The sequence below is a fragment of the Ictidomys tridecemlineatus genome, chromosome 7 (genome assembly GCF_052094955.1).
Source record: "Ictidomys tridecemlineatus isolate mIctTri1 chromosome 7, mIctTri1.hap1, whole genome shotgun sequence".
Lineage (NCBI taxonomy): Eukaryota > Metazoa > Chordata > Mammalia > Rodentia > Sciuridae > Ictidomys > Ictidomys tridecemlineatus.
In genome coordinates this window covers 88,367,123-88,383,443 of record NC_135483.1, presented here as the reverse complement: position 1 = coordinate 88,383,443, position 16,321 = coordinate 88,367,123, and positions in this window count along the sequence as shown.

Genomic DNA, 16,321 nt, shown 5'->3' with positions numbered 1-16,321 from the left:
CACACATGTGAATATTTTTTTTTTTTCAGAATACGACACTTCTCTTGCCAGTAGAACAGCCCCTGAGCATTTGGGATGCCCAGATGCCCTTGAATCTGAGGTAGATATAGCCTAGTCCAAGGTGCTATCTTCTCTACCCCTGCCTATGCAAAGAGTCAATATACCATCTGCCTAGGACATGAGACTATGTGGCCCAAGTATGGGTATCTCAAAATGTCCTACCATATAACATGCATTGTCCCACTGGTGCAGACTCTCTACTCAAGGGTTCTGATGTCAGAATGTGCAGGGCCATCCTGAACCAGATTAGGTCCCATGAACACTTCCTTCCACCAAATGGCTGGAGCACAGCTGGAACCACCCTGTATGCACCACACTCTTATCCTCTGTCCTAGTGTGCACCCCCAGAAAGACTGGCCCCAAGGATCACCCACCAGAAGTCTAATGCTGCTGGTATCCAGAGACCAAGGTACCTGATTAGATCACACCTGAAACCATTATGGTACATGTGGACATTATGAACATCTTGTGGGGTCTCTCAACTTCACCATGTGCATAGCCCCACATTTGGCCACAGAGGAGTCCATGGGAAACTTGGAAAAGAATGAAATGGAGAGACATCTAAAAGAGGACAACTTGTTCCAAGATACACTGATGAGCTGTGCTCCAAGATGACTTTATCACCAAGGTGGGCTGGGCTGGGAATCCAGGTGTCTACAAGACTTTGGGAAAGCCAGCCAAGACTAATAGAATTATGATTCATTCTTTAGATTCTCATCACTGTTTGTGTGTTGGGTGGGGTAGCACATGGTCTTGATTTAACAACCCCATGGTGTGAACCAGGAAGATATGATCAATGCTTCCTATAAGTCCAAGAGGTGTCTTGGGCTTGGGAACACTTCCTACCAAGGCAACACACAATTTCTTCTTCTCCTCAAGGTGCAGGCTTCATTTTCCACACCCCTATTTCTCAAAAGTATTGCTTTTCATAGGACTACACATGGATAACTTGACTTTAACTAAAGATCTGGACCAGGAGGAAGGACTCACCCAGAAGAATGGACATCAGAACCTCAGTCTGGCACAAAGACAGGTGACACCTCCCTTTCATATTTACACATCCCCCTAGTCCCTCTGTCTATCTTCATGCCCAATGCAGACTGAACAAGTGCTCTTTTCCCTTCTGCAACTGGTGAAAAAGCACTTACTGCCTGTGCTCAAAAAAGAAATGATTGGTGTAGGTGCCCCAAAGTTATATTGTACCCTGACTAAAATGCTTCTAAATCAGCTGCCAGCCAAGGTGTAGAGGGACATAGTGATAGCACTGGACACAAGGCGTAAATGGAGATCTGGCCCCTGAGGGGTCACCTCATGGGAAATTAAGAGATGCAAGGTCACACAACCTAGGACCTATAAAGCATACTGGCATCTTCCTGCACTGTCATGAGTTTTCATCAATGGGTGCCATCTGGTCCTCAACTCTCCTCTGGACCATAAAATTTCTTCCCTAACCTGGGCCAGAAAAGGGCAGTGGGTCCCAGCAGAACTTCTCCTATGGGAGCCACATGAGAAAGCAGAGGTGTTTAGTGAGAACAACCATGACCCTCCATACCCTGGATATCCTTTTGGCTTCCCAGCACCTTCTTCTGTCCTGGGAACTGTACGAGACCATGGCCTTTACAAAGACCCCTTCATCCCTCAAGGCTGCGCACTGCAGGCTCCTCAGCCTCAAAGAAGAGACTTCATCCCCTATTCCCCTCCTCATGCCAATCTAGGAAGTGAGCTAAAGTTTAACACTCAATGCATGCAAGAAAGCATCCAATTCTGGGTCTCATCTCCAGATCAATGGAGAGCAACATGTAGCTATGAGGCTGCTTCCTCTTGCCCAGCATTTGAGACAAAGTGTCAGTCATCTGACCCTAGAGAAAGAAGAGGCACTGAAGACAGTAAGATAGGTATCTGGTGAGCCACCCTCTCAGGCAGGGTCTTGGTGAGATCTCACCCTAACTATATCCTGCAACACAAGGTGCAAAGATCCTTGTCACTCAGAACTGATCCTGCTAGTCCTCAGGAAAGGGATGGCAAGGGGATGGCCCTGGGAATGTAGGGGGAAGGCAAAATGTGGGAACTGGGATGGAAGAGGGAGAGAGGTATACCTGGTATACATTGTGGGAGTTGACTGTCAAGAGTGAAGAAAAATAGTTTAGTAAAGAAATGTTCTCATGGCTACTACCTTCTGTTGTGTTGCCTGTGCTACTCTGTGTGATGAGGAATGAAAGGAGAAGGTATCTGCAGATTCCATTCCTCAGGGTGCACAGGTGCAGGGCCAAGCCTTTGCCTCCATATTTAGCCTGCATCTTCCACTGATCATGGAAGAAAAACAGATCAAACGCTTAACAGAAACCCAGTCATCATGTTGTTCACATAGCCTCAGTTAATTTAAGGGGCCTTCTCTGTACATCCCTTCATGAACTGTGTTGCCACAGTCTGGCTGGGCACAATTCAGAAGCCATTTGTCAAGCAGGAACAAACTTTATTTTTAGAATGCACGCCGCACAACCCAAGCTCTCCAGGAATTCCTCGAGAGCCCAACAGTCACCACCGGCTCTTCCTTCAAGCACCTCAATGGCTCTTGAGGCAGATTGGCTGGGTTGTGTGAGTGTAGCCAAACGAGTCCCCCAATGAGCAGCTCTATGGTCTGAAAGGGTGGGGAAACAGCCCAATGAGCATCACCACAGAGAAGCCAATCAGCTGGAAGTTTGCTGGGGCCACTTTGGCTGTGGCTGTCAACACTGTGTCCCATAACCATCTCTGTTACCAACTGGCTGAGGGTTCAAACATCCATCTTGAGAGCAACCACAAATAGGCAAAGTGCACCTCCCTTAATATTATCAGCTCTGAGTTTCCAGGGCCAACATCTCTCAGATCTTAGCATTCACAGCCCCAAGAGTGAATGCCAATGACCCTCAGTGTCCAATGGGTGCATCTTTGCCACTGTGTGCCTGACAGGAGGAGCCAGTAGCTACTGACAGTTCCCTGGAAAAGCCAAACTTAATAGCTCTTAGCAGCTCTCCATTGCTCTCTGTCATTTTCTTTCATAACTGTTCTAAGGGTGGCCTGCCAGGTCTTCTTTCAGTGCCAGTAGCCTTTACTGTTACCGGTTCTTAGTACAATCAGCTGCACCTGCTCTACTTGAGATAAAAGGCATGGATAGATTAAATATAACCATGCACTTGAGGCCTCACTAAGAGTTATACTGCACCATAAGGGTAAGTGGTACAGGCAGTTTTTGTGTAAGGATATTGGGAAGAAAGCTCATTTACTTAAAAAAAAGGTGGGCTCAAGTACACACAGTATCATTCCAGATAACCATGGGACTGCTTTGAGGTATGGGTAGGAAAGAGGCTCTTAATACAGCAAACAAAGAACAGCTAAGGAGATTCAAAATGGTGGTATCATTGAAAGAGACTGAAGGATGGAGTCATCTCAAATATGCCTGTGACCAAAGATAATTCTAGGTCACAGTGACATAATTAGGGGCAGCCATGAATGTCAAAGGTGGGGAAAACAATTTTTTTCTTTCCGTTCTATCCTTTTTTTTTTTTTTTTTGATGGTGCAGGGGATTGAACTCAGGACTTCAAACATGCATTTTGTCACTGAGCCACAACCCAAGCCCCCAAAGTTTTTCTTAAATGCCTCTTGGAGAGTGTTGGCCCTTTCTCTTCTGTCTTATTTAGGAGAGCTGCTTTGGAGCATTCAGTTTTCTGAACCACTAGAGCATTTTCTAAAATTGGTCATGAGTATGGCATTTTACTTAGATAGCTATTTTCTGATCATGTGGAAGAGGTTAGATAGCTAGGCCAAACAAATATTCAGTGAAAGAAATAATGGCACCCTTTGAAATTTCAACTAACAACACAATCAAGATACATTCTGTCTATTGTTATTACTCCTCAAATGCCAAGCCAGACAATCATCCTACTGGTCACTGCCAACAAGTTCCAGCAAACAGGGGAGTGATGGAACACATAAGTTGGAGCATCAGTCAGCACTGAGGTGAGCTGGGGCAAGCTGATCCATTACCCTGCAAGATCCCCACCTGCACACTTGGGTGATGCCCACTGCAGAAGCACACTCCACACAGGCCCTGCAGTTCCTGATACACCACTAAGAATGCATAATTCAATAATTCAAATTCTGGCTTCCCAAAGCATACAGAAAATGAAAGTGAGGAAAATGAGAGTGGGATTAAGGCTAACTAATAGTGTTAGTACTTTTCCAAGCCCTACTTAGCATAAATTGGGAACAATAGCATTTGAATATTTCCAGAGCCTAACCCAGCATAAGCTTGGACACAACACAGTGACCTAAGGGCAATATAACCCCTAGACTCACACAATCAGGCAGAGAAAGCCTGATATTGGGTCCCCTCTTGCACTGCAAGAGTTCTATACCTGTTCTTCAATAATATACCTGTTACACTCACTCTTCCTGGTCTGCAGAGTTCATTCTTTTAATTTGAAAGAAAGATCCCAGGAAGAAGGAATTGATGGTGAGCAACTGGGGTCTGCATCGACATAGGAGGGTATAACCCACCTTTTATAGGGGTACCACTTCTTAGCTGCAGAGATCTGCACCTTACACAAAATTTGCTGGCCAGAAGAATCTGAAAACCTATCAGTGTCCCCTGCTAACAGAAGTAGAGAACCAAGTTTCATATTTCCATGCCCAATCTGAGCCTTTGTTGGAGTGAGTGAAATGGAAAAACAAACTATCTCCTTATTTTATGGAGTTCTATACTTCAGGGCACATGACCTGATGGGACATGGTTCTCTTTTAGCATAATAACTGAGATCCTCCATGACATGCAGCCCTGTCTATAGTGCCTCCACAATGCATGGCAAAACAGTACACAAAAATCAGGGTCTCTGCTTTTAAGAGGGAAATGACCCAGAAAAGAAATTTTGGATCATGCATTAGTAAGCACAACTAATATGACCATCCCAAATCCTATGAAGGCCTCAAAATTTGGTCGCTCATGTCTTGAGGATCAGAGTACTTTGTGGTGCTAAGAGAAACTACTCCACCTAGCAGGATTCAGGGAGTGGTCATCCATGGCTTTCAGGTCCACATGGCACTGAGAGATACCTCATACTGACAATGGAGGGATGTCTTCTTCTCCTTTGTCTTTCAGATAGGTAATACTCCATCTGGCACAAGTACTCCTTGAAGAAGTATTTTGAAACATTGGGATTCCTTTGACACTCAGACCCTAAAGAAGAAGTATCTGGTATTTTTCTGAGCCCAAGCTTGGCCTGAATACCAGATGGAGGATGTGGAAAAATAGCCCCCTGAGGGAAGTATAAACTATAATACCAGTTTACACTTAAACTTAGATTGTATAAAGGAGGAAACAAGTGGCCACGGGTACCCTATACATAACGAGATTTTTGGGGGGCCTGGAGACACAACAAAAGTTATGCAACCACTGTAAATTAGATTCTTCACTCTTGGCTACACTAAAAAATGCAATCCACAGATTCTCAAGTTATATTAGCACCAATATGTGCAGCAAATAGAATAGAACTTTACTGGATCTAAGTATGAACATTGTGGCAAATACATCAGGAAAGGCTAAAATGGAAAGAAGTTTCTTTTAGAGAAGTATCAAATATAGAAAACCCTGTTTCTAAGCACTTATACCCTCCATACTCAGGGTTTGCCAACAGAGCCCCAACATTCCGAGAAAACACAAAATCAGGAGGAATGCACTCCAGCTTCCTTTCTACACCTACAAGTCATAGTAAAGGGTCTCAAAGGACTCATTATGGTACAAGTCACTTTTTCTCTGCAAGACTTGAGACAAATTAAGAGTGACTTAGAAAGGTTCCCAGATGACCCTGATCAATATACAGAGATATTTCAGGGCCTTAACCAAATTTTGACCTAACCTGGAAAGACATAATGATGTTAATGAACCAAATTCTCTCTAGCACTGAATACTAGGATGCTTTTCAGGCAGCTGAAACCTCTGGGGATACAAGATATGTAGTGCAAGGCCCAGGAGACCTACTCCTTCCAACTGAAGTGGACTCAGAAGAAACAGCGAACAGAGAACAGGCAGTTCTCCAGGAGAACCAAAAATGGGATGCAGATGATCACATGGGGCACTGGAAGGGAAATTACTTTCAGAACTGTGTGGTACAGGGCTTTAGGAAAACCCATATTAAATCTCTAAATTATTCCAAACTCTCTGGTAACACAGGAGAATGAAGAAACTTCCACAACCATTTTATAAAGACTCAGGGAAGCACTAATTAAATATACCTCAATGTCCCCATGTTCCCCAGCATAAAAACCTAAAAAAAAACAAATTCATAATTCAGTTACTGACATTAGGAAAAAAATTACAAACAATAATTGCAAAAGGAGACAACAATTTAGATAGTCTCTAAAAAATGCCTCTTGGGTGTTTTATAATCAAAACCAAGAAGAGGAGGAGGAAGATGAGGAGAGAGAGAGAGAGAGAGAGAGAGAGAGAGAGAGAGAGAGAGAGAGAGAACACAAAAGTAAGGCAACTGCCCTTGTGACAGCTCTACAGATGAATAAATCTAGTAGACAATACCCCAGAGTGGTATTGCTCCCATCATAGCCTGCTAGAACCATGACCAAGAGGGACATTACAAGAAAAACTGCCCATGAAAGAAATGGATGCCATCAACACTCTAACCAGTCACTTAAGAGGATCACAGGTGGTTATACTACACTCACAGGCAAGGCCCAGTGGACAAATCCCTCACTTCAAACAGTCCAACAATAGGACTGATGGGTCCTGGGGAATCCATCTTAGGTTCCCAACTATTCAGACTCTTATTTCTGTACAGGAGCCCAGGATGATCTTAACTGTCAAGGGAAGGAAAATTTATTTCTTTCCTGACACTGGTGCCATTTTTTCTGTGCTTCTTTCAAACCTAGGCCTCCTCTCCTCTCACAGTTCAACCATAAGGGGAGTGTCAGGAAAGCCTGTGACTGGATATTGCTCCCAACCTCTTAGCTTCTCTTGGGATGATCTCTTCTCACATATCCTTTTGATAATGCCGGAAAGTCCCACTCACCCATGGAAAGAGATATTTTGACCCACCTATGCATCAGACTTCTCATATGACAACAGGACTAGTACTTTGTCTGCCCCTAGTAGAAACTGACATTAACCTATAAGTCTGGGCTACACAGTGAGAAAAAGGTCAGGAGCAATAGGACCTGCTCCTGTCCAGATTCATCTCAAAGATTCTGTACCCTTTTCCTATCAAAAACTGTATCCCCTAAAACCAGAGACTAAACAATGGTTACAAATTATAATAGGTAACTTCAAGGGACAGAGTCTCTTGAGACACTGTGACAGTCCATGTTATACACCCATAGAAGTCCAATAGTGAATGGAGACTAGTACAGGACCTCAGATCAACAAATGAGGTAGTGATTCCCATACATCCTTGGTCTCTGATTCTTACACCTTGTTATCCCAGATTCCATTTTAGACATAAAAGATGCATTTTTCTGTATACCTATGCATTAAGATCCTTAATATCTGCTTGTTTTGAGGGTCCCTCTAACAAGACCATCTAATTGACCTTGACTGTTCTACTCAAGCCTCAGGAAGATCTGAGGCTGGCAGGCCAGCACCAAGGTGAACTGAGGCAAGCCAATCTGTTATCCTGTAGCATCCAAGACTGCCCACAGTGGGGATGCCCACTGCAGAACTTTTCCAAAACCCAGGTAGCATAAACTTAGACCCATATTATTAGTGCTCCTTCCAATTAATAAAGACAATAAATATTTTTTATTTAGGAAAAAATGAAGTTGAACCAATGGAATTCCCAGATGCAAGACAATTTCTGACTGGTAACCCTGCAATTTTTAGAATATTTATTTTTTAGTTATAGGTGGACACAATATATTTTATTTTCATGTGGTACTGAGGATCAAATCCAGTGCCTCATGCATGCATACATGCCTCTGAGACAAGACCCCAACCCATAACCCTGCATTTCCATGAATACTAAAGAAAATGTGCAGTGTGAAAAAAAATGTTGCCAAGTGGTGCATTTCACATGGTGTATAAGGAAGTGACACATTAAAATATCATAAAACAGTGCATAAATACTTTTCTCTCTTTGCTGAATTCAAGAGGTTTAAAGTATGATGTTTTGAAGTGTTTTGGTGATGTCTTTTCATGATAGATAGTTGCTGGCTCAGGGTGCCAGGAACACAGTGGTAAGTGCTGCTAATGCTACAATCTGAGAGCTACTGGCAATACAACTTCAGAACTGCTAATACTAAGGGAGCTAGTTGTACTCTGCCTATTCGTGATTGCATCTAAATTAACACCCAAAAGCCTAAGATATATAAGTATCTCTTCTCTTTTGATGCTAATTCTGAATTACTTTCCTGCCCCATATATATCAGGACATGTAAGTTTTAATGCTTAGTGGGTGAGCAACATGCAGAAAGCTCACTAAGAGAACAACTTCCTCTGTAAGCAGCCCAAGTGTTCACATAGGTTTACTCATTTGAGAGTTTTTCAGTTCTTCCAAATAATGTTCCCTCTGCACATCAAAATATGAGCCTACATCTACCTGGAACAGGCCACACTTTCTTGCAGCTGTGCACTTTGTGCTTACTTCTGAATCTAGGCCTCAGGTCCCTCTTCTGCATATTGACAATTCTTCCTTATTCATTTTCCCTTGTCTCTTGAAAACAAAACTCTATTACATTGTGTGGTTCTCATTTACACTTTCAGAATTATCCGTACTTCACATATGCAACTATACATAAATATAAACATATATATGTATAGATTCATATATCTACTTATACACATAAATATGCTTTAATTCAAATTACAATAATGAATATTGTATACTGATTATATCATGAATGATATGCTCAATAGAATAGTGGCCTTCTGGGGTGGAGCTTATTTCTAGTTACCATGGGCATGCCATGGAAACAGGGAAAGTGATTAAGAAATAACTGTAGGAATTAAGAAAATTATTTGTGAGAAGATGTTTATTAAAGTAGCCCCCAGTCTTTGAGACTTAAAATAACCCTTGTATTCCCAACTATCTAGAAGCACGACTCTGGATGAGAAACATAATTACTCTAAGGAAGATAAGGGCATATTTTTCAATACCTACTTAAGAAAAGGCCAAGGAGCTGGGGTTGGAGCTCAGTGCCACAGTGTTGCCTAGCATGTGTGAGGACCTAGGTTTGAGCCTTAACAACACATCAAACAAACAAACAAACGAACAAACAAACAAATTCTGCCCAACTAAAACTGAAAAAAATTTTTAAAAAGACAAAGCCAAGATGACAACAGAAGGCTTTCTCAGAGAAAAGACCCAAGAACCCCACAAAAAGATAGAGATAAACCATAATGTGAAAGAACTATTGTCAAATTGAGTAATAAGCTCTACTCCTTAAAAGACAGCATTAAAATATCTGCCCTGCAACATCTAAGGAGTGTTGCAGAGCAGGTATTTTAATCGTTCGTTAATCTGCCTCACTACATTAGTCAGTTTTCTGTGTCTCTGAAAGAATATGTAAGGTAAACAAATTATAAGGAGGAAAACTTTGACTAAACATTTCAAATATTTCATTCTATGTATAATTGGTAACCTCCATGGTCTGCAGACTCCAGCAAGTCAGAACATCATGGCAGAGACCACATTCTGGAGTAATTCTGCTCATCTCATGGCAGCTGGAAAGTAGACAGTATAAAGCCCCAATATCCCCCTCAAGAGGATGTCTTATCGTGTCATGTCATGTCCACATCCATGCCACCTCCTTCCAGTAGGCCCCATTACCCACAGGTTTATCACCTCTCAATATTGCCACAGGCTGGTGAGGAAATATTTGCATTATAGACCTTTTGTGGATATTTAAGATCTAATCACAACACATACCTCATTCTATACTTCCTACATCAGACTACATATGCCTAACACTGTACACTTGTATTGTTAGAAAACTGGTATTTGGAATTCACAACTATGACTTACTTAAGCAAGGTCAAACTGGGTCTCACATGTGGACTGGTGTGAATCATACAGCGATATGGGATTCTGACTACATTCTGGCAGTGAATTAATGCTTTGGCTGTATCTCTTGGGGTTGGGTAAGCACATTTCATGAGAGGGTGGAAGAGAGAGGCAACTACAAGTGGTAGTAATTCAGCTTATCAGTTGGTTCTCTGCTTCTCAGGCACATATCATAACTGCCTTTCCTGAACTTCTCTGAAAATTGTTTCAGCCATACTTAATTTTCTACTTGTCCACCCTTGGACACACTGGATTCTATAAATAAGATTATTCAATGTTACTGTAATAGTTAATTTCATGTACTGATGGCTAGGCACAAGTACCCAGCAGTTTTGGTCAAACACCAGTTATATGTTACTGTGAAAGTTTTTGTTTTGGTGGGGGGGGGAGGGTGGAAATTCCTATTTCCAGGCAGTGGACTTTGATTAAAATAGATTACCCTCAACTGTGGGAGGGTCTCACCCAATCAGTTCAAAAGCTTAAGAGAACAGACTGACATCTCATGGGAAAGAATCTGCCAGAAAGAATCAAATTCAAATTTTATCTGCAACTCAATTCTTCCCTTGGTCTTCTGTTTTCATTTATTCCATACTCTACAATAAACAGTTCAAGTGCATCAATATCCTTGTTTTACTGGTCATACTAGAGCCCATTCTAAACTTCTGGGTCCTTTAACATCAGACAATGCTAACATGGATAAATTTTTTTTTGGTCCATGAACAAATGACTCCATATGACCATGCTCAAGCTTCTCATTCTTCACATCATCAGAGTGCTTCCAATCTGCACACACAAAAAAATATTATGCAACAGCAAGATCAGCAAATTGTTCACTCTTGCCTGCAGTGTGTGATTCACATTCCAACTTCACCCACTTGGGTAAATCCCCACAGTTTATACCCAAATCAACTATGGCAGATGGATGTAACTCATACCTCTCAACATTGGCAAACCATATTATATTCATGTTATTACTGATACTTGTTCTTGTTTCATTTTTGCCATTGCTCATATAAAGAAAATAATCATGTTATTTCTCATTGCTTATCTTCTTTGATAGTGTTCAGATTCTCTACAATTTAAGGCTAACGATGTTCCAACGTATAGCACCTATTCAACAATCTTACAAAAGCAAAAAGGGGAAGATAGTACCCCACAAATTTATTTTTCATGTTCTTCTTGTTTAAATATTACAATTTTCAAAAGCTTTAAAAGTCTTACTGCTGCCAGCCAGTTGTGGTTGTGCCCACCTGTAATTTCAGCAGCTCAGGGGGCTGAGGAAGGAGGAATGTGAGTTCAAACTAGCCTCAGCAACTCAGTGAGACCCTGTCTCTAAGTAAAGTACAAAACAGGGCTGGGGATGTGGCTCAGTGGTTGAATGTCCCTTAAATCAATCCCCAGGACCCCCCCAAAAAATTTTTTCACTGCTGCTGAGCAACACAGGGCTCCTACAACACTTTTTAGGTTTAGTTTTGTGGAAAGACATACAAACAGGTCAATGGATGAGACCATATTCAGTAATGATAGAGGGTACACCCTTTTTTCCAGAAAGCTCAGCATGTCATCATAGAGACAACAAAAAAGTTGATGTATAAGGCCAAGCAGATAATTGAACAACAGGGAGGCACTAAGTCTCCAAACACAATGTTTGTGGTTATGATGAATCCATTAAGCTTCCAGGTAAGTGGAGTTCATCGGGAAACTTTTAGGACCTATTTCTCAGATCCACCTTCAGTACACCCACCTGTGTGAATTGAAGAACTCATCCCAGAATGTACTAATGATACTCATATTATAGAAGGTTTTACAGACAAACATGTTACACTAATTCATTTCACTGGTTTAAATATACTAGCTATGGTGGAAATTTACTATATGTTGGTCCCATGATAAACATGCTGGCTGTTGAAAAGTAATCTTTGAGGAAAAGATGGCATATGAAGTTAATGATTAACCTAGACAGGTTAATAATCATAGCACTTACAGCAATAATCATTCTGCAATGGAACTTGGCAGCTTTCCTAAATGGAGGGAATGTGCAAATGTCTTCCCAGTGCAACATAAAGTCTCCAGAAATGGTGGATATACTGGTAAGAGACAGCTATGTAAAGATTCTATGATTCTTGGAGGATTTGGTGGTAATATCCTGACTTCCGGTGATGATGGCATACAAAAAGATCTGTGACATTTAATGGCTGACTTGGACTCTCTCCATTATATAAACAGCCCTATGCCTGACTTTATAGACAGTAACTACAAGAGGGCTCCAACTGTGGCTGTGGGCCAGTGCTCAATCTCCTTATGCTATAACTTCTGGAAATATAAGAGCAAGAAGAAAGACAGAAAAATATTATATAACATCCTGTATAGTTTCAACTGTGACACCTTCTTTATCCTTATCTCAAAACATTCTAAATGCTTATTTTCTTCATAATGTGGCTCAAAATACTTCAAATTCCCTAAGAATCAAATAAATATTGATGAAAAGATTGAGACTTAATTAAATTCTTTGAAAGCTACTGTTGTAATTAACTTTACACTCTCAAATTTAAGCAAAGACTTAGATGCCATGCTGGTCATAAGTATGTCTGTGTTACTGCAGCCAAATATAATTCTTCCCAATGGGATTGGATAAAGGTCAAAAATCATATGCTTGGCATTTTTCATAGCAATAACAACAGTTTGGACCTCATGGGGTTATATCATCACATCCAGAATATTCAGAAAAGCAGGATCAATCTCATGGATCCTGTATCTCTAGCTGAACAAATACTTCATGACTTAAATGGCTTTAATCCTGGGAATATGTAAAAACATTCTGCATGCTATAATTTTGTAATGATCTGTTTGCTACTACTTTTCTTCTGTATCATAACAATAGATTGCCATAATCTCAGAAAAATGATACAAGGACCTCATGTAACCACACACCACTTATATTTTAAAAATTGTGTAGGGGGAGATGCTGGAGGCTATAAATGAATTATGGGTTTGTTTGAGCCAAGTCAAGGGGGTTGCGTTTCTGGAAACAGTGAAATTCCATCAATTCAAGACTGCTCAGATTATGCTGACACCCTGCCCATTGGCTCAGGCAGTCCTAGGTTCAAACACAGGAGGTGGTCTTAACCTGCTAAGCCCCAACCAAGTTGTCTTTACCATTTTCTTCCTGTTTTCCCCAGGAAGTCCTTCACTCTGAATACCACTGGCATTCTCACTTGAATAAAGTGCATGGGCTCCATCAGAGCTGGATCATCCCACTGTGCCCCACTTTTCACTTATTCCTATGTCTTGTCCTTATTTCTGACATTACTCATATGTTCAGTATTTCTGACTCTCTGCCCTATTTCAAGGATATTGAGCAAATATCATAAGACTGACTACACAAATAGTTTAAATTAACTATATAAATCATGCTTAAAGAGCTAATGAGAACTTTTTAATGTTTTTTAAGTTGTCAATGGACCTTTATTTTATTTAGTAATATGTGGTACTCATAATTGAACTTAGTGCCTCACACATGCTAGGCAAGCACTCTGCCACTGAGCCCCAGCCCCACTAATGAAAACTTTGAACACAGTATAAGAGGAAACCCAGAGAATAGCTGTTCACCAAAGGAAGACTACTAATACAAAGATAGAAATTAGAAGAGAAACCAAATGTGAGTCTGGGCACTCAAAACCTTAGTACTGAAGTGAAGAAGACACTAAAATGATGAACAGTGGATCAGAACATGCAAAACAGTTTGCAAACTTAAGAAGAACAGACCAAGATTATCTGGACTGACATGCAGGTAAAGAGAGCATGGAAAAAATTAAGAGCAGAGTCACATTTTTGATATGAGCTGTCCTCCAAATAGTCATGTGTTATACATTTCAGAGGTAAAATGATGAGATTATGAGAGCTGAAAATCAATTAGTGGATTACTCCATTTGATAGACTGATAATTTGAATACATTCATGGGTGGTAACTTGAGGAAGATATGATATTGCTAGAGGAAGTGGGTGTCACCAGGGGCATAACCTTAGGAATTATAGTATCCCTGATGACTTGCACTCAAACTCTCTTTTCTTCCTGTTGGAAATATTTGGACTTGTTTTCCAACACAATGCCCTTCAGGCATGATGTATTTACTGCCACACCTTGGGCAGACAAAGTGAGCTCAACTCATCATGGACTGAACCTCTGAAACCAAGAAACAAAATATATTTTTCCTTCTCAAAGTTTTACTTGTCAGGTCTTCTGAAAAAAGTGATGAAAAGATGACTAACACAACCAACTATAAAATTTCTAGGAAACCATGAAGCATGCCAAAAAGTACTCAAGTGTAAACACCAGAGGGGGGAGAAAAAGGGTAAAGAGAATCAAAACATATATGAAAAATAGTGCATAAAACATACCAAATATGATGCTACACATGAACCCATATTTCCAGAAAACACACCCAGTAAGACCCACATCAAGACTCTATAGTCAAACTGTCCAAAACTGAAAAATAAAAGTGATTCTGAGAAGAGGGTACAAAGCAGATTAATTACACAGAAAAACTGTATATCACAAAATGAGCTTCCAAAAACTAGTAGGAGGGTGATGGCAGACTAGGATGCCCCAGGCCCTTGCTCTTCCATTAGAACACCAAATGACAACAACAGACTAGGGAATAAACTTTTGGCAAGTGTAGAAATCAATCCAAGTTCTGCAGCTGTCAAATGAATGATTACCCAATTTAGGGGAAAAAAACCCAAACAGAAAATTTCATGATATATTTGCTCAACTAGCCCCACTTGATGTGACATGGAATAGCAAACCTGAAAGCAACATACACACTGCTGCTAACTTGCTCTGACAAAAGAAACAAACACAAGTAATTTTCAACATTCTGGCATCTCAGAAGGTATGTCTGGGAAATTGGTCTCACTTGACTCAGTATTCAGTTCAGAAAGTAAGGGTAGCACATTTTAGTTCTAGGGCATATGGAAGCTTAAAGCCCTGTTGGATATGAGGTTCTGATCTGCATGAGGCCTGCACAACTAATGGCAACTGGGATCAAGGAACAAGAGCAGTAAGTGTAATAGAACATCGAAGGTCCCAGAGAATGGGTATGAGGACTGTCTGAGAAATAGACACTTAAAAAGGAAGGAATATAAGCATATTGGGAAATTGGTTGGAAACCACATATAAAGGTCCAGGAAAGATTGAGCCACAATGGAAGTGAGAAGACCTTGTAATTCCTGGATGATAACTGAATGGTTTCCCCTGTATGGACCTAGCGTATAAATTCTATAGGCATAGTGACTATCCTTCAAATGACCAGGAAAGAAAGAGAGAGAGAGAGAGAGAGAGAAGAAAAAAATGAAGGAAGGAAGGAAAGAAAGAGAGAGAGAGAGAGAGAAAGAAAATTTGACCTACTCAAAAGACCAAAATAAATCTTCCTAAAGCAACAGTGGAAATTAAAAAAAAAAAGGCTTAAGACATATTACAAAAAGACACCTGTCAGACTTAAACATGCTCAAGGGCTAATGGACAACACGGATAGAGAACTAAGGAAAACAGGAAAGAGGTGTCAACAATAAGATTATAAATAAAAGAACAAACTGTAAAGAAGAACCAAATTTTGCAATAATAGTAAAACTTTGAGTTTTTAAAAAATAGAAATATTCAACTGCAACTCAAATAGGAAGAAGAGTAAGTTCCAAGACAGATAATTTGAAATTATCAACTCTTAAGACAATAAAATTAATGAAGAAACACAAATAACTACTAAAGCACACAGCAACAAAGCAGACTTAAAAGTGAATTATGGCAATATTCAAATGAAAAGTCAGAGAGAAAGACATATTGGAAAAAAAATAATGGCTGAAAAAAATCTAGACTGATAGCTGGGGATTGTGTTCACACCATTATACCCAGCAAATTGGGAGCCTGAGGTAGGAGGATCACAAGTTAAGAGCCGGCCCCAGCAACTTAGCCAGGTCCTAAGACACTTATCCAAACTCTGTCTCAGCTGTGCACACTGGCACATGGGTAATTCCAGTGGCTAAGGAGCCTGAGGAAGGAGGATTATAAATTCAAAGCGAGTCTTAGCAAAAGTGAGGCACAAAGCAACCGAGAGAGACCCTGTCTCTAAAAAAAATAAAGAAAAGGGCTGGGGATGTGGCTCAGTGGTCAAGTGCCCCTGAGTTCAATTCTTGGTATGCCTCCTCCCTCCAAGGAAACCCTCTC